The sequence below is a fragment of the Arachis hypogaea genome, chromosome 1, assembly GCF_003086295.3.
Source record: "Arachis hypogaea cultivar Tifrunner chromosome 1, arahy.Tifrunner.gnm2.J5K5, whole genome shotgun sequence".
Classification (NCBI taxonomy): Eukaryota; Viridiplantae; Streptophyta; class Magnoliopsida; order Fabales; family Fabaceae; genus Arachis; species Arachis hypogaea.
In genome coordinates, this window is record NC_092036.1 from 15734224 (window position 1) to 15753364 (window position 19141).

Below are 19141 nucleotides of genomic sequence, written 5' to 3' on the forward strand. Positions count from 1 at the left end.
TTGGTAGTATCTGAATGTAATATATGTGGTACTTGTGTAATATATCATGATGTTATATTAATGATAATTATTAATGTTAAAATTACATAGCGTATTAAAAAAAAATAAAAATCATAACCACAATTATAAATTGACCATGAACTATATAGCTAAGGTCACAAAATATAGAAAACATAACCATTTCTATCTAGGGTTCAAAATCGTGGCCTAATGAAACAAACATGATAATAGCTCTATAGCCACATTTTGTATTGATAGAAGAAACTTTGACTTTACTTTAAAAAACCATTATTATTGATCTATGGTCACACTTGAATAAATCACAATCATAAATATGGATGTCAATAGTAGGTGTCAATAGCGCGGGGATCCTTCCTCGCTCTCCATCCTCGTTTAGTAAAATGCTCTCCATCTTCGCCCCATCTCCGCTATGGATCTCCGTTTATTTCCTCTCAAGGGAGACAGATACCGGCGAGTGTCCATGGATATATTAAACTTTAAAACTTTTATAAAAGGATTAATAGAATCATAGCAAAATCATTACAATTCAACCAAATGTATCAAATTAAAATAGAATCCAAGAAAAAGTTCAACATAATCAACATACACATAAAAATAACATAAAAATTAAAATAAAATAAAATAGAAAAGTTTCATTTAAGTAAGCAATGAATTAGGATTATATGTAAAACCCATAAAATTAATAAGCAATTATCCAATAAATTAATAATTAATTAGAAAAATTAAAAAAATATGAATTTTATAGTCTAATAAGATAGAACTAATTAAAATAAGAATTTTGACACTAATTTCTAAGAATTTGGCCCAAAATTGGGCCAAACAGGCCAAACCAGTTGAATCGGGCCCATATTGAGTCCAAAGGCCAACCCATATAACCCTTCACACCCCTTTCATCCACAAACATTTTGAATTCATTGAGAAAGAAGAGAGTTAAGGGTGAGGAGAAGAGAAGGAACAAAAACCCTAGGTAACTATTCCCCTCCAACTTCAAACCCTTGTAACTTTCAATCCAGAGTTCCGATTGACAAGTCATTTGTGACCACATGTTTGTTTCGGAGTTCTCTTCAATTCTATCCAAACAAAGAGGTATACCTTTCTCAAATTCGTGCCCAATTCTCGGTGCCCCCTTTTTGTGCAAAATTAGTTTGAGCTTTGGGTAATTTTGATAATTTTGGTGGTTTAGGTGCAATCTAACATTGGATCATTATTGGATTATACTCCAATCATAAATGGGTATGGTAAAGAAACTCTAAACCATTGTAGTTTGTCCAATTTTGTGTGCCCTAGTGTTAAATTGTTCAATTGTATGAACTAGTTTGAGTTTATGTTGAATTAGAGTTGAAATTGCCAAATTGGAGCTATTGGGACAATCTTTGGTGGCTAAAATCATTGGAGTTGATTGAGTCTTGGTTGTGAAATTTTGGGTGTTGGAGGCTTGTGAGTTTTCTTAATTGTGTTGCCTTGGGTATACGAGGAAATCGGCCAAGGTATGGTTTAGGTTTCTCGTACTTAATATATAATGTCTTGTGAAAACTTAGGCTAGCTGACCATATGATAGGTGTGAATGCATGAGTTTGATAATTTCCTAGCACCTTTGATGATGATTGTTGATATGGATTGAGTATTTATTGATGATTATTGTTCATGATGAGAGTAGGGTGACAAATGATGGATTAATGATACTTCATATGTTGATAATGATGAATATGAATAGATGATGGATTGTTGATGATTTGTTGGTAAAAATATGAAGTCCATGTATGAGAATTATGTGAAAATTGAGGTATGGTTGATTATGGTAGGATGTGGAGGCTGTGTGGCTGTGATGTGGTGTGTTGGTGGGTTGTTTGTAAGCATAAAATGTTAATTGAGATTGATTTTTGATGAAAATAAAGGTTTGAGGATTTTTATGTAAGATTAAATTTTGGCCGAACTTCAGCGAGCCATAACTCGGCTTCCGAACCCCCAAATTATTTCAAAGTTATTTCATATGAAAATTGGGTTCGTGAAGTTTACGCCGTTCGAAGATTGGATGAAAAATATTTTAAAACAAGAAAGTTATGCGCGTTGGAAAGTCGGAGGGAAAAATTAAAAATTCTGTAGCATTTAGCATTTTAGCTATTTAACATAGTTTGCATACGCGGCCACTGCACGCGACGCGACCAAACTCTTCGGGTTTGGCATCTTGCATACCCGAGCAGGGTGCTTGCGTACGCGAGCAATGATTTTTGAAGGGTTGCGTACGTGACCACCTGCACGCAACACGACCAACTCTTTCGGGTTGGGCATCTCGCGTACGCGAGCATGGCAAAACGCACGCCTATGCATACGTGTATCCCACTCGTAGGCATGGCCCCTATTTCAGCAAACATGAATTTTGGGTTTTAAAGCTTAATTTCAAACCTCTAAACCTCTATTTTCATTCCTTTGGCCCTAGATCTTGATAGTAAGCCTAGTAATAGGATGAAGTTAGGAAATGGTAGTAACTTGGAGATGAAGAAAGATTTTTAAAAGATAGTATGTGGTTGGAAAAGATGGTACTTAATTTGATAAAGATGAAGAAAGTGGTATATGAGGGAATTAAGAGAGTAATGTCATATTGAGAATGATGCATGAGATAATTGATGATGTTAATTAATTGAAAATGATGAGATGAGCTATGAATCATTGTTGAGAATGAAAATAATATTTATGAGATATAATTGATTAATTATTGAGACATTTGTTGACCCCCTGTACATAACATGTGACCGGACACTTTAACTCCTTGGGTTCCCCCATGGGCATGCATATATGAATATTATTGAGCTTGAGATGTTGTCTCTTCCATGTCAGTTTGGGATTCTTTCCATGGTTAATTTTTGAGATTGGAGTATTGTCTCCCCCCATGTCAGCTTGGGATTTTTCCTATGGACATTGTTGAGCTTGGGGTGTTATATCCCCCATGTCAGCTTGGGTTCCGTCCCATAGTTTATTTTTTAGTTTGGGGATGCGCGTACAGAGAGACTGTCCATGGTTAGCTACCAGAAAATGTCGGACTGGCTATGTAACCGATAGTTGATATCAATAGTCATAGGACAGGCATACATCATATGCATATTGTTTGAGTTGCTTGCTTGTGCATTAATTGGGATTGCCTAAGTGATTTTAACATGCTACTTGTTATACTTGCTATTTGTATTACTTGTATTCTTCCTGTGTTTGCCATTGCCTGTTTGTTTGTCTATGTAAAGTCATCGGAGTTAGAGGAACAGAAAAAGACAGAGAAGTTTGAAATTTAGTTAGGCTTAAGACTTGGTTAAGTTAGGAATCCTTAGAAAACCACATTGCCCTGTGGTTTCTACTTTAGTTCTTTAAGTTTTATAATCTGAATGTCGGAGTTCTAGGATTGCCTCTGGAATTCCTAGGACTTTATATCTTATGTACGTGGCACCTTTACCATACTGAGAACCCTCAGTTCTCATCCCATACGATATTGTTATTTTTCATATGCAGGTCGAGAGGCACCTCGCTAGGCGTCTGGTGTTCTGTAGCGAAGTGGATATTTTGGGACTTTACTTTTGATCTTTTGTTACATATGTATAGACTCTCCTTATGTGTATACTTGTTTTACTTTTGTAACTCTTAGAGGTGTATGGAGAACTAGGACTTTACGTATGTATTTTAGGATTGTGGGTAATGTGTATATATATATATATATATATATATATATATATATATATATATATATATATATATATATATATATATATATATATATATATATATATATATATTCTCTGGCCAGCCTTAGCTTTGCAGGATGGGTTAGGAGCTTGTTATTTTGTACTCTTGGCCCTCTGTTCTTACTCTCTTTATATATGTTTATGACTTTAGCTTTCTTCGTATGCAAATAATCCTTAATCTTGAGTGTAGTGCTTTTAATTTTTACCTATTCTTCAAGGCTCCTATTATACTATCTTCTTTCGGCTATTATATGTATATATATTTTATTTTAGAGGTCGTAATATCACACCACCTCGGTTTTACGACTTAAGCGTAAAGCTCTATGTGGTAGGGTGTTACATTATACATATAAAGATATTTAAGTATATTCTTCTTTATGGAGACTTCGAGGATCCCTATGGGGCAAGTACCTTAATCTCAGACCTGTCCCCATTTATTTTGCAGGTGCAGGATTTTTTTTGCACCCCTAATCATAAAACCATGAGATAAACTCAAAAATAGTAGCCATTAAGTTATGTCAAAGTTTTTTTAGCTATAACTATAGTTTTAAAATGATAAAACAGACCGAAAGTATTGTAGTGAAGATAAGGTAGTTGTCAAGATTTACTTTTCTTCAAATTTTAGACACTATTATTAACTATACCATAGCTACAAGAACTATGGTCCATTGAGACATAGTTGTGTTTGTTCCACAGTATGTCAAATTGACTTTTGATCATTAAAAACCCAAACATGACTTAATAATTTCATTAGTCGTTATCTAACATTTTCTCTACTATTTAATGCACTAAATAATTTATCCTTAAGTAATTTGAACATACAAGTAAATTCAGAACTTGAGAAAGCATTATACAAACTCAGAATTTGAAACTAGTAACTTGTTCACCTCAGAATGACATCTTCAAGAGATAACCTGCCTCAAAAATATCGTCTATATTTCACAAGTATAGCTACAAATGGTAAAGCAATGCATGGGAAGGGGTTGAATTGTGCAGACACATTTTTTTCTTGAGAAACATGAACTATAGATGAGAAGACTTGATTAAAGAATATATTTTGTATACTCTTTTTAATGGTTGAACTCTCATGTTATTTGCGAACTAGACGAAGGCATTTTAGACCAAAATAGTATATGTCTCCTATGTATATCTTCTGAACCCTTGTCTCTTTGTTTAAAATCTTGGCAAAGTATTTGATGGAATTGTTCACAACTGCTCCATTTCATGGAACTACAAAAAATAATTACAGAATTGCCCTAATTTATTTTGTTATATTTGTTAATTAAAAATTATATTTTTGAGTATTAACTTTAAACTCCAAATCCAAATAATTCATTTAATCACACATATAAAAAATGGAGACATTCACTATCCATATACGAAGATGGTGGTTGACACCAGGCTATGTTGGCGGCGACTTCCGGTGACGATTGATGGCAACAAAACTGCTACCGAAAATCCTCCAACGCATGGATCAAGGTTGGTTCATCCTTTTTAACTCATCCTCTCCTTCTATTTTTTTAACCCCTTTCATCAATCTGTGGGCTAGAGTCACCGTCTAAAATCTGTTTCTAGCATTGAGTTATTTTAAATGGTAGCATTGTGTGCAATAGCTTCATGTTTTATTCCCAACATTAAGCCCTAATGGTAGTATGTCACTGTTATAGAGAGTTTAAAGTGGCTTATTTGATTAATTAAGTTCTTAAAAGTTATTGCTTCATGATTAATTTTTTCTGAATGGAGGTTGTGATGTTAATGGCTTTAACTTGTATTTGTCAATGCATCTTTACTCAGGCACTATTGTTGTTAGTGTTTTGCTTCCTATGTTAAGTCTCTGTTGTTCATCTTACAGTGTTTCTATAAGAATTAAAAGATCTAATTACTAATTTATTATTATCTGATAAATTAGAATAACCTAATAAGCAAGTTGTTTATGTAGCAGTTCCTCCGCCATGAAGTTGCCACCAACTATTGCTGGGTGTTGACTACTCCCTTTATATGAAGACAAAGGATATCTTTATCTTGATGTGATTCACAGATGAATTCCTATCCGATAAAAGGATTTAATTGCGTTTGGAGTTTAAAATTGATTTTCAAAAATATTGTTGTTTGTTAGTAAACACAGTAAAATGAATTGGGCCAATTCTTTAAATATTTTTTACAGCTCCATAAAATGGAACTATTATGAATAGCTCCATCAAATACTTTGCCTTAAATATTATCATTTATGTTTTGTTCAAAAGCATTTTAGATTTACTTAAGAATACTCAGAAGCTAAGGTATGTTTTAAAACTATGATATCTTATTAGATCTATTTTAAAGAACCTTATACAAAGTTTTTGAACATATACATTTTCCATTGCATACAAGTCTTAAGACTTGAAAGGCTTTTAAAGTTCTCCTTTCAAATATTGAAAAATATTTGAAGCACAATTCAACCTCCTTGTAAACACCAAGAAATTAGTAAATAATTAGCTAATAAATTAATTATTAATCAAATAAATTAAAAAATAGAATTTTATGATTTAGTGAGGTAGAACTAATTAAAATAATAATTTTGACACTAATTTTAAAGATTTTGGCCCAAAATTAGACCAACGGGCTAAATCGGTTGGACTGGGCCCAAACCGGGCCCATAGCCCAACATATAAGAAGCCAAATTCAGCCTCCTTCCCCTTCATTTCACTTGAATCACGTTGAGGAGCAGCAGTAAACCTCAAACCCTAACTCCTCTTTCAGCTCAAATTTCAATTCCACATAACTTTCAATCCGGAGCTCCGATTGACGAGCTGTCAGCGGCCATGCGTTCGTGTCAAAATTCGCTACAAAATTCATTGAACAATTTGGTAAGAACGTTTGTTTTTGTACCCATCCTTTCCCTTCTATTCAAATTTCGTTTTTGGGTTAATAGGTATTGAGGATTTTGATGTTTTGATGTATTAGGATCGAATTAACTTGAGGAAATTGATGGGTTTTGTCTAAATAATCCATGAGTAAGATAAGAAAACTCTAAACTCTTTGGTTATCCGATTATGTGAACCCTAGTTATTAATTTGATGAATTTCAAGGAATTAGATTGAGTTTATGTTAAATTGGAGATTTAATCGGTGAATTAGAATGCTTGAAACCAAGCTTTGGTGGCTGGACCTTGTAGCACTTGATTTGGAACCTTGGAGGTTTGAATTGAGGAGTTTGAGCTTGGGAAGAAATCGACCAAGGTATGGTTTTGGTTTCTCATATTTAATATATAATGTCTTGTAAAAACTTAGGCTAGTTGACCGTAGGTTAGGTTGAACCAGGATGACTTGTTAAAGTTTAGTGAATTAGTAAAACTATGGAGTTGAATATGTTAATGTGTTGCTGAATTATTGAGTAAGGATGAGGTTTAAGTTTGATTGTAAATGATAATGATGTTATATTGATGATTTATGAGTATTGTTGCTTTGGGTATGATTGTGTGGGTTAGAGTTGATGAAATTGAGTGTTGAAGTGTTGTGGAATGAAGAAAATGGTTATGGAATTTTTTGAGTGTGTTAAATGTTGTTTTGAGTTGTGAAACTTGGTTTGAAAATGAGAATTTGAAAAAAATAAAGGTTTTGAACTCTTTTGGTAAAAGCATATTTTTAATGAACTTCGGTGGTCCATAACCTAAGCCTCGGATATTGAATTCAAGTTAATTTTAATTCAAATTAAAGATAGTTTTAAAAGCTTTAAGATGGTATAAACTTTGTGAAAAACGAAATTTTGTAGAGGAAGTTATAGACGCCAGAAGTTATGTATAAAAACTAAATTTTCGAAGTTGTAGGAAAAACTAAAAACTCTGTTTAGGGTCTATTAGTTAGGTTTTGGGTTACGGAGTAAGGGTTAGTGTGTGGGAGAAGATAGAATTGGTGTCGAAGGAATTGAGGAAGAGGATGCTTGATTTGATGAGGAAGATAAGAGTAATAAGGATTTATAATTTAAAGAGATATATGTGACCCGGTAGTAGGCAGTGGCATTGTCCACTTGCTCCAGGTATGGGATAGGGAAGAAGAATGATAAGAAATGAATTTAATTATGGAATTTGAATGAATGTATGCTTGAGATCCTGGGCAGTAACAAGGATGGTGGTTCATCCCGCTTGCTCCAGGTTAGTGATGGTGACGCCTGGGCAGTAGCAACAGTAGTGAATTATTTCGCTTGCTCCAGGTTGAGCTTTTAAACACCCGCCTGGGTAGTAGTAGCAGTAGTGATTATTCCACTGGCTCTGGGTTAAGCGGATAGCAGCAAGGGAGTTATAGCTCTGCGTGGGTGTTTTAGTCCATGGTTAGCTACCAGGACGTGTCGGGTTAGCTATATAACTGACAGATGATATCATCAACCATAGGGTAGGCATTCATCATATGCATTTGTCTGTTTTGCTTGAGTTTGCATTTCTTGGGATTGCCTAATTGATAATCTATGCTTACTTGCTATATTTACTACCTGCTGTAATTGTATTCTACTTGTGTTTGCCATTGTCTGTTTGCTTGTCTGTGTGGTTCTATTGGAGTTGGAGGTTTTGGAGGAAAGTAGACAATGGAGGGTTTCAGTTAGAGTTTAGTTAAGAGTTAGAACCTTAGATGACCTACCCTACTTATGGTTTACAAATTATTATCTTTAAGTTTATAATCTGAGTGTTGGCGGTCTAGGATTGCCTCTGGCTTTCCCAGAACCTTAGTTATTATATATGGGTTCACCTTAACCATACTGAGAACCCCCGGTTCTCATCCCATACGATATTGTTATTTTTTAGATGCAGGTTGAGATGAACTTCGGTGAGCGTCTGGAGTTCCCTCTACAAGCAAAGTTAGTTATCTTGGGATTACAGTATTTTATTTTATACATTTTATATATGTATATAGATTCTCCACCCTTGTATTTTGTATTTTGTCCCTCTTAGAGGTTGACTTGGAGAAACAGGTGTTTTTTCTTATATTTGGGGTTACTCTTTTGGGTTATATATGTGTATATGTATATGTTCACTTTGGCCGGTTCAAGCTTCGCGAGCCGAGTCAGAAGTCTTGCTATATGTATATTTGGAATTCTTCTCTCATATTTATCGCTTACGCGAGTGACACGATTTTCTGTTTAACGCTTTGCTTAACTTTTCTTCACAGGCTTCTAGTTAAAATTCTTTTCAACTATTATTATATACATATATATTTTTAGTTTTAGAGGTCGTAATACCTTGCCACCTCAGCTTTATGACTTAAGCATAAGACTCTGTGTGGTAAGATGTTACACTTCTCATGCACTTTTATTGATTTAAAGTTGTTACCTGTTGATTTAGACAACACTTAATAATTATTGTTGCCTATCTTATATTGTTAAAAAGACAACATTTAACAAGCATTATGCCTTTAAACTAATAACTTACATATTAAAAACATTTTTATAAATTAACAACAAAAAAAAAACATTTCTTCTACACGGTAATCAAACCGGTGTCTATTTTATATGCTTAAGAAATGATTTTTTTCTTTTGCAGTCATGTAGGTATAAAGTTGTCGTCTAAAAGAATTGGCAACAATTGCATACTCTACAATTTGAAGACTGATGAGCGGATAATTTATACGCTTTTTGGCATTGTTTTTAGGTAGTTTCTAGTATGATCTAGTTACTTTTAGGGATGTTTTCATTAGTTTTTATGATAAATTCACATTTCTAGACTTTACTATGAGTTTGTGTGTTTTTATGTGATTTCAGGTATTTTCTGGCTGAAATTGAGGGACCTGAGCAAAACTCTGATAGGAGGCTGACAAAGGACTGCTGATGCTGTTGGAATCTGACCTCCCTGCATTAAAACTAAATTTTATGAAGCTACAGAACTCCAAATGGCACGCTCTTAACGGCGTTGGAAATTAGACATCTAGAGCTTTCCAGAAATATATAATAGTCCATACTTTATTCGTAATTAGATGACATAAACTGGCGCTCAACGCCAGTTTCATGCTGCATTCTGGAGTCAAACGCTAGAAACACGTCACGAACCAGAGTTGAACGCCCAAAACATGTTACAACTTAGTGTTCAACTCCAAGAGAAGCCTCAGCTCGTGGATAGATCAAGCTCAGCCCAAGCACACACCAAGTGGGCCCTGGAAGTGGATTTCTGCATCAATTACTTACTTCTGTAAACCCTAGTAGCTAGTCTAGTATAAATAGGACTTTTTACTATTATATTTTCATCCTGGATTGTATTTTTGATCCTGTGATCACGTTTTGGGGGCTGCCTCTTCGCCATGCCTGGACCTTCAACACTTATGTATTTTCAATGGTGGAGTTTCTACACACCATAGATTAAGGGTATGGAGCTCTGCTGTACCTCGAGTTTTAATGCAAAGTACTTCTATTTTTTATTCAATTCGACTTATTCTTGTTCTAAGATATTCGTTGCACCTCAACTTGATGAATGTGATGATCCGTGACACTCATCATCATTCTCACCTATGAACACGTGACTGACAACCACTTTCGTTCTACCTTAGACCGGGCACATATCTCTTGGATTCCTTAATCAGAATCGTCGTGGTATAAGCTAGAATTGATGGCGGCATTCATGGGAATCCGAAAAGTCTAACCTTGTCTGTGGTATTCCGAGTAGGATTCCGGGATTGAATAACTGTGACGAGCTTCAAACTCGCGATTGTTGGGCATGATGATAAACGCAAAAGAATCAAGGGATTTTATTCCAACATGATCGAGAACCGACAGATAATTAGCTGTGCTGTGACAGAGCATTTGGACCATTTTCACTGAGAGAATGGTATGTAGCCATTGACAACGGTGATGCCCTACATACAGCTTGCCATAGAAAGGAGTGACAAAGATTGGATAAAAGCAGTAGAAAAGCAGAGATTCAGAAGGAACACAGCACCTCCATACACTTATCTGAAATTCCCATCAGTGAATTACATGAGTAACTCTATCTTTATTTTCTGTTTAATTTATTATTATTATTCGAAAATCCAATAATCTCTTAATATAGTTGAATCTGCCTGACTGGGATTTACAAGATGACCATAGATTGCTTCATACCAACAATCTCTGTGGGATCGACCCTTACTCACGTAAGGTATTACTTGGACGACCCAATACACTTGCTGGTTAGTTGTGCGGAGTTGTGACAAAGGGTGATTTATGTTTGAGAGCACCAAGTCTTTGGAGCCATTGTTGATGATCACAATTTCGTCCACCAAGTTTTTGGCGCCGTTGCCGGGGATTGTTCGAGTATGGACAACTGACAGTTCATCTTGTTGCTCAGATTAGGTAATTTTCTTTTTATTTTCTTTTCAAAAAAGTTTTCAAAAATTTTTCAAAAATTTGTCTTTATTTTCGTTTTTCTAAAGAATATTTTCGAAAAAAATAATAAAAATACAAAAAAAATCATAAAATCATAAAAATCAAAAATATTTTGTGATTCTTGTTTGAGTCTTCTGTCAATTTTTAAGTTTGGTGTCAATTGCATGTTTTAAAAATCTCTTGCATTTTTCAAAAATTCATGCATTCATAGTGTTCTTCATGATCTTCAAGTTGTTCTTGGTAAGTCTTCTTGTTTGATCTTGATGTTTTTTTGTTTTGTGTCTTTTATTGTTTTTCATATGCATTTTTGCATTCATAGTGTCCATGCATTAAAGATTTCTAAGTTTGGTGTCTTGCATGTTTTCTTTGCATCAAAATTTTTTTCAAAAATATGTTCTTGATGTTCATCATGATCTTCAAAGTGTTCTTGGTGTTCATCTTGACATTCATAGTGTTCTTGCATGCATAATGTGTTTTGATCCAAAATTTTCATGTTTTGGGTCATAATTGTGTTTTTCTCACTCATCATTAAAAATTCAAAAAAATATCTTTTCCTTAATTTTCTCATAATTTTCGAAAATTTGAGTTGACTTAGTCAAAATTTTTTAAAATTAGTTGTTTCTTATAAGTCAAGTCAAATTTTCAATTTTAAAAATCTTATCTTTTCAAAACTTTTTCAAAAATCAAATCTTTTTCATTTTTCTTATTAATTTTCGAAATTTTATTTTTAAAAATGTTTTTCAAAAATGTTTTTCTTAATTTTATCTTTATTTTCGAAAATTATGCTAACAATTAATGTGATTGGTTCAAAAATTTGAAGTTGTTACTTTCTTGTTAAGAAATGTTCAATCTTTAAATTCTATAATCTTATCTTTTAGTTTCTTGTTAGTTAAGTAATTCATTTTAACTTTAAAAAATTAAATCTATCTTATCCTATCTTTTATATCATATCTTTTTCAAAATTTTATCCTTTTCAAAAATTTGATTTTAAAATATCTTATCTAACGTCTTATCTTCTTATCTTTTCAAATTTGATTTTAATATCTCCTCCAACTAATTATTTGACTTTTTGTTTGTTTCTTATCTTTTTCAAAACCACCTAACTACTCCCCCTCTCTAATTTTCAAAAATACCTCCCTCTTTTTTTAAAAAAAATTCTTTTTAATTAACTAATTATTTTAAATTTTAATTTTAATTCTATCTCATCTTTAATTTTCGAAAATCATTAACTCCTTTTCAAAATTAATTTTCGAATTCTCTCTCTCATCTTCTATTTATTTATTCATTAACTAACACTTTTCTTCACCTCTTTTCATCTCCAATCACTGCCTTTATCCTTACCTTTGTGTTTGGATTCTCCTTTCTTTATTCTTTTCTTCTTCTACTAATAATAAGGATCCTCTTTACTGTGACATAGAGGATTCCTCTTCTTTTCTTGTTCTCTTCTCTTTCATATGAGCAGGAACAAGGAAAAAAACACTCTTGTTGAAGCTAATCCTGAACCTGAAAGGACTCTGAAGAGAAAACTAAGAGAAGCTAAATTACAACAATCCAGAGGCAACCTTTCTGAAATTTCTGAACAAGAGAAGGAGATGGCAGCCGAACCCAACAACAATAATGCAAGGAGGATGCTTGGTGATTTTACTAAACCCACGTCCAAGTTTGATGGAAGAAGCATCTCAATTCCTACCATTGGAGCAAACAATTTTGAGCTGAAACCTCAATTAGTTGCTCTAATGTAACAGAAATGCAAGTTTTATGGACTTCCATCTAAAGATCCTTACCAGTTTTTAATTGAGTTCTTGCAAATTTGTGAGATTGTTAAGACGAATGGAGTAGATCCTGAAGTCTACAGGCTCATGCTTTTCCCTTTTGCTGTAAGAGACAGAGCTAGAACATGGTTGGACTCACAACCTAAAGATAGCCTAGACTCCTGGGATAAGCTGGTCACGGCCTTCATGGATAAATTCTTTCCTCCTCAAAAGCTGAGCAAGCTTAGAGTGGATGTTCAGACCTTCAAGCAAAAAGATGGTGAATCCCTCTATGAAGCTTGGGAAAGATACAAGCAGATGACCAAAAAGTGTCCTTCTGACATGTTTTCAGAGTGGAGCATATTAGATATATTCTATTATGGTCTATCTGAGTTTTCCAAGATGTCATTGGACCACTCTGCAGGTGGATCCATTCACCTAAAGAAAACTCCTGCAGAAGCTTAGGAACTCATTGACATGGTTGCAAATAACCAATTCATGTACACTTCTGAGAGGAATTCCGTGAATAATGGGACGCCTCAGAGGAAGGGAGTTCTTGAAATTGATGCTCTGAATGCCATATTGGCTCAGAACAAAGTGTTGACTCAGCAAGTCAACATGATTTCTCAAAGTCTGAATGGATGGCAAAATGCATCCAACAGTACTAAAGAGGCATCTTCTGAAGAAAAAACTTATGATCTTGAAAACCCTGCAATGGCAGAGGTAAATTACATGGGTAAACCTTATGGAAACACCTATAATTCATCATGGAGAAATCATCCGAATTTCTCATGGAAGGATCAACAAAAGCCTCAACAAAGCTTTAATAATGGTGGAAGAAATAGGCTCAACAATATCAAGCCTTATCCATCATCTTCTCAGCAACAGACAGAGAATTATGAACAGAATATCTCTAACTTAGCAAACTTAGTCTCTGATCTGTCTAAGGCCACTTTAAGTTTCATGAATGAAACAAGGTCCTCCATTAGAAATCTGGAGGCACAAGTGGGCCAGCTGAGTAAGAAAATCACTGAAACCCCTCCTAGTACTCTCCCAAGCAATACTGAAGAAAATCCAAAAAGAGAGTGCAAGGCCATTGATATAATCAATATGGCCGAATGCAGGGAGGAGGGAGAGGACGCGAATCCCAATGAGGAAGATCTCATGGGATGTCTCTCAAGCAGGAAGGAGTTCCCTATTGAGGATCCAAAGGAATCTGAGGCTCATATAGAGACCATAGAGATTCCATTAAATCTCCTTCTGCCATTCATGAGCTCTGAAGATTATTCTTCCTCTGAAGAGGATGAAGATGTAACTGGAGAGCAAGTTGCTCAATATCTAGGAGCCATCATGAAGCTGAATGCCAAGTTATTTTGTAATGAGACTTGGGAAGATGAACCTCCCTTGCTCATTAGTGAACTTAATACATGGGTTCAACAAACTTTACCTCAAAAGAAATAAGATCCTGGAAAATTCTTAATACCCTGTACCATAGGCACCATGACCTTTGAAAAAGCTCTGTGTGACCTAGGGTCAGACATAAATCTTATGCCACTCTCTGTAATGGAGAAGCTGGGGATCATTGAAGTACAACCTACCTTATTCTCATTACAATTGGCAGACAAGTCAGTAAGACAAGCTTATGGATTAGTAGAGGACGTGTTGGTAAAGGTTAAAGGCCTTTACATTCCTGCTGATTTCATAATCTTAAACACTAGGAAGGAGGAGGATGAATGCATCATCCTTGGAAGACCTTTCCTAGTCACAACAGAAGCTGTGATAGATGTTAACAGAGGAGAATTAGTCCTTCAATTGAATGGGGACTACCTTGTGTTTAAGGCACACGGCTATCCTTCTCTAACAAGGAAGAGTACGCATGCAGAGCTTCTCTCAGTACAGAGTCAAACAGAGCCCCCACAATCAAACTCTAAGTTTGGTGTTGGGAGGCCACAACCAAACTCTAAGTTTGGTGTTGAATCCCCACAACCAAACTCTAAGTTTGGTGTTGGGACTATACAACATTGACCTGATCACCCGTGAGGCTCCATGAGAGCCCACTGTCAAGCTATTGACATTAAATAAGCGCTTATTGGGAGGCAACCCAATTTTTATTTATCTAATTTTATTTTTAATTTTATTGTTCTTTTATGTTTTATTATGTTCATGATCATGTGGAGTCACGAAAAAATATTAAAATTAAAAGTAGAATAAAAAAATAGCAGAAGAAAAATCACACCCTGGAGGAAGGACTTACTGGCGTTTAAACGCCAGTAAGGAGCATTTGGCTGGCGTTCAACGGCAGAACAGAGCATGGATCTGACGCTGAACGCCAGAAATAAGCAACATCCCGGCGTTCAAATGCCAGGAATGCACCCTGAGGAGAGCTGGCACTGAACGCCAGAAACAAGCATGGAACTGGCGTTCAACGCCAGAAACATGCTGCACATGGGCGTTGAACGCCCAGAACATGCATCACTTCGGCGTTTAAACGCCAGAATTGCATAGAAAGGCATTTTACATGCCTAATTGGTGTAGGGATGTAAATCCTTGACACCTCAGGATCTGTAGATCCCACAGGATATCCACTTACCATATTCTCCCCTCTTCTCAACATTCATCCTCTCTTTCCAATAAACACTCTTCCCCAAAACCCTTCACCAATCACCTCAATCTCTCTTCCCAATCACCCCCTTCACCACTCACATCCATCCATTATTCTCCAAAAACCCACCTACCTTCAAAATTCAAATTTCTTTCCCACCCAAACCCACCCTAAATAGGTCGAACCTACTCCCTTTCCCCTCACTATATAAACCCCTGCATTCTTCTTCATTTTTACACAACACAAACATCTCTTCTCCTTCTTGGCCGAATACACCTCTCCCCCTCTCCTCCATATTCTCTTCTTCTTCTTCTTCTTCTTCTTCTTCTTCTTCTTCTTCTTCTTCTTCTTCTTCTTCTTCTTCTCTTCTTTCATCTCTTGCTTGAGGGCGAGCAATATTCTAAGTTTGGTGTGGTAAAAGCATAGCTTTTTTTTGTTTTTCCATAACCATTAATGGCACCTAAGGCTGGAGAATTCTCTAGAAAAGGTAAAGGGAAGACAAAAGCTTCCACCTCCGAGTCATGGGAGATGGAAAGATTTATCTCCAAAGCCCATCAAGACCACTTCTATGATGTTGTGGCCAAGAAGAAGGTGATCCCCGAGGTCCCTTTCAAGCTCAAGAAAAATGAGTATCCGGAGATCCGACATGAGATCCAAAGAAGAGGTTGGGAAGTTCTAACCAACCCCATCCAACAAGTCAGAATCTTAATGGTTCAAGAGTTCTATGCCAATTCATGGATCACTAGGAACCATGATTAAAGTAAGAACCCAAACCCAAAGAATTATCTTACAATGGTTCAGGGGAAATACTTAGATTTTAGTCCGGAAAATGTGAGGTTGGCGTTCAACTTGCCCATGATGCAAGGAGATGCACGCCCCTACACTAGAAGGGTCAACTTTAATCAAATGTTGGATCAAGTCCTTATAGACATATGTGTGGAAGGAGCTCAATGGAAAAGAGACTCCAAAGACAAGCCGGTTTAACTAAGAAGACTGGACCTCAAGCTTGTGGCTAGAGGATGGTTGAAATTCATCCAACGCTCCATCATCCCTACTAGCAACCGATCCAAAGTTACTGTGGATCGGGCCATCATGATCCATAGCATCATGATTGGAGAGGAAGTAGAAGTTCATGAAGTCATCTCCCATGAATTCTACAAAATAGCCGATAAGCCCTCTACTTTGGCAAGGATAGCTTTTCCTCATCTTATTTGCCATCTATGTTACTCAGCTCGAGTTATCATAGAAGGAGACATCCTCATTGAGGAGGACAAGCCCATCACTAAGAAAAGGATGGAGCAAACAAGAGAGTCCACTCATGGAACCCAAGAGACGCATGAGAAAGCTCATCACCAAGAAATCCCGGAGATGCCTCAAGGGATGCACTTTCCTCCCAACAACTATTGGGAACAACTCAACACTTTCTTAGAAGATTTGAGTTACAATGTGGATCAATTAAGGGTGGAACATCAAGAGCACTCCATCATTCTCCATGAAATTAGAGAAGATCAAAGAGCAATGAGGAAGGAGCAACAAAGGCAAGGAAGGGACATAGAAGAGCTTAAGGACATCATTGGTCCTTCAAGAAGAAGACGCCACTAAGGTGGATTCATTCCTTATTCTTATTTTTTCTGTTTTTCGTTTTTATCTATGTTTTGTGTCTCTACTTCATGATCATTAGTATGTAGTAACTATGTCTTAAAGCTATGAATAAATTCCATAAATCCTTCACCTCTCTTAAATGAAAAATGTTTTTAATTCAAAAGAACAAGAAGTACATAAATTTCAAAAATTATCCTTGAAATTAGTTTAATTATATTGATGTGGTGTCAATACTTTTTGTTTTCTGAATGAATGCTTAAACAGTGCATATTTTTTATCTTGTTGTTTATGAATGTTAAAAATTGTTGGCTCTTGAAAGAATGATGAAAAAGAGAAATGTTATTGATGATATGAAAAATCATAAAATTGATTCTTGAAGCAAGAAAAAGCAGTGAATAGCAAAAGCTTGCGAAAAAAAATTAGAAAGAAAAAAAGCAAGCAAAAAAAGCCAATAGCCCTTAAAACCAAAAGGCAAGGGTAACAATGATCCAAGGCTTTGAGCATCAATGGATAGGAGGGCCCAAGGAAATAAAATCCAGGCCTAAGCGGCTAAATCAAGTTGTCCCTAACCATGTGCTTGTGGCATGCAGGTCCAAGTGAAAAGCTTGAGACTGAATGATTAAAGTCATGATCGAAAGCAAAAAGAGTGTGCTTAAAAGCTCTCGACACCTCTAACTAGGGACTCTAGCAAAGTTGAGTCACAATCTGAAAAGGTTCACCCAGTCATGTGTCTGTGGCATTTATGTATCCGGTGGTAATACTGGAAAACAAAATGCTTAGGGCCACGGCCAAGACTCATAAAAGTAGCTGTGTTCAAGAATCAACAAACTTAACTAGGAGAATCAATAACACTATCTGAAATTCTAAGTTCCTATAGAAGCCACTCATTCAAAGGAAAAAGTGAGATGCCAAAACTGTTCAGAAGCAAAAAGCTACAAGTCCCGCTCATCTAATTAGAATTAATATTCATTGATATTTTGGGATTTATAGTATATTCTCTTCTTTTTATCCTAATTGATCTTCAGTTGCTTGGGGACAAGCAACAATTTAAGTTTGGTGTTGTGATGAGCGGATAATTTATACGCTTTTTGGCATTGTTTTTAGGTAGTTTTTAGTATGATCTAGTTACTTTTAGGGATGTTTTCATTAGTTTTTATGCTAAATTCACATTTCTGGACTTTACTATGAGTTTGTGTGTTTTTCTATGATTTCAGGTATTTTCTGGCTGAAATTGAGGGACCTGAGCAAAACTCTGATAGGAGGCTGACAAAAGACTGCTGATGCTGTTGGAATCTGACCTCCCTGCACTCAAAATGGATTTTCTGGAGCTACAAAACTCCAAATGGCGCGCTCTTAACTGCGTTGGAAAGTAGACATCTAGAGATTTCCAGCAATATATAATAGTCCATACTTTATTCGTAATTAGATGATGTAAACTGGCGCTCAACGCCAGTTCCATGCTGCATTTTGGAGTCAAACACCAGAAACACATCACGAACCAGAGTTGAAGGCCCAAAATACATTACAACTTGGTGTTCAACTCCAAGAGAAGCCTCAGCTCGTGGATAGATCAAGCTCAGCCCAAGCACACACCAAGTGGTCCCTGGAAGTAGATTTCTGCATCAATTACTTACTTCTGTAAACCCTAGTAGCCAGTCTAATATAAATAGGAATTTTTACTATTATATTTTCATACTGGATTGTATTTTTGATCCTGTGATCACGTTTTGGGGGCTGACCTCTCGACCATGCCTGGACCTTCATCACTTATGTATTTTCAACGGTGGAGTTTCTACACACCATAGATTAAGGGTGTGGAGCTCTGCTGTACCTCGAGTTTTAATGCAAAGTACTTCTATTTTTTATTCAATTCGACTTATTCTTGTTCTAAGATATTCGTTGTACTTCAACTTGATGAATGTGATGATCCGTGACACTCATCATCATTCTCACCTATGAACGCGTGACTAACAACCACTTTCGTTCTACCTTAGACCGGACGCATATCTCTTGAATTCCTTAATCAGAATCTTCGTGGTATAAGCTAGAATTGATGGCGGCATTCATGGGAATCCGGAAAGTCTAACCTTGTCTGTGGTATTCTGAGTAGGATTCCGGGA

General features: G+C 35.8%; 1 non-coding gene across 1 annotated transcript; it reads right to left on the reverse strand.

Moving 5' to 3' along the window:
* Positions 1–13057: 13057 nt before the first annotated feature.
* On the reverse strand, positions 13058–13161 carry LOC112713789 (small nucleolar RNA R71). The gene has a single exon (XR_003158754.1). It is a non-coding gene; the product is annotated as a small nucleolar RNA R71 (small nucleolar RNA).
* Positions 13162–19141: the final 5980 nt, after the last annotated feature.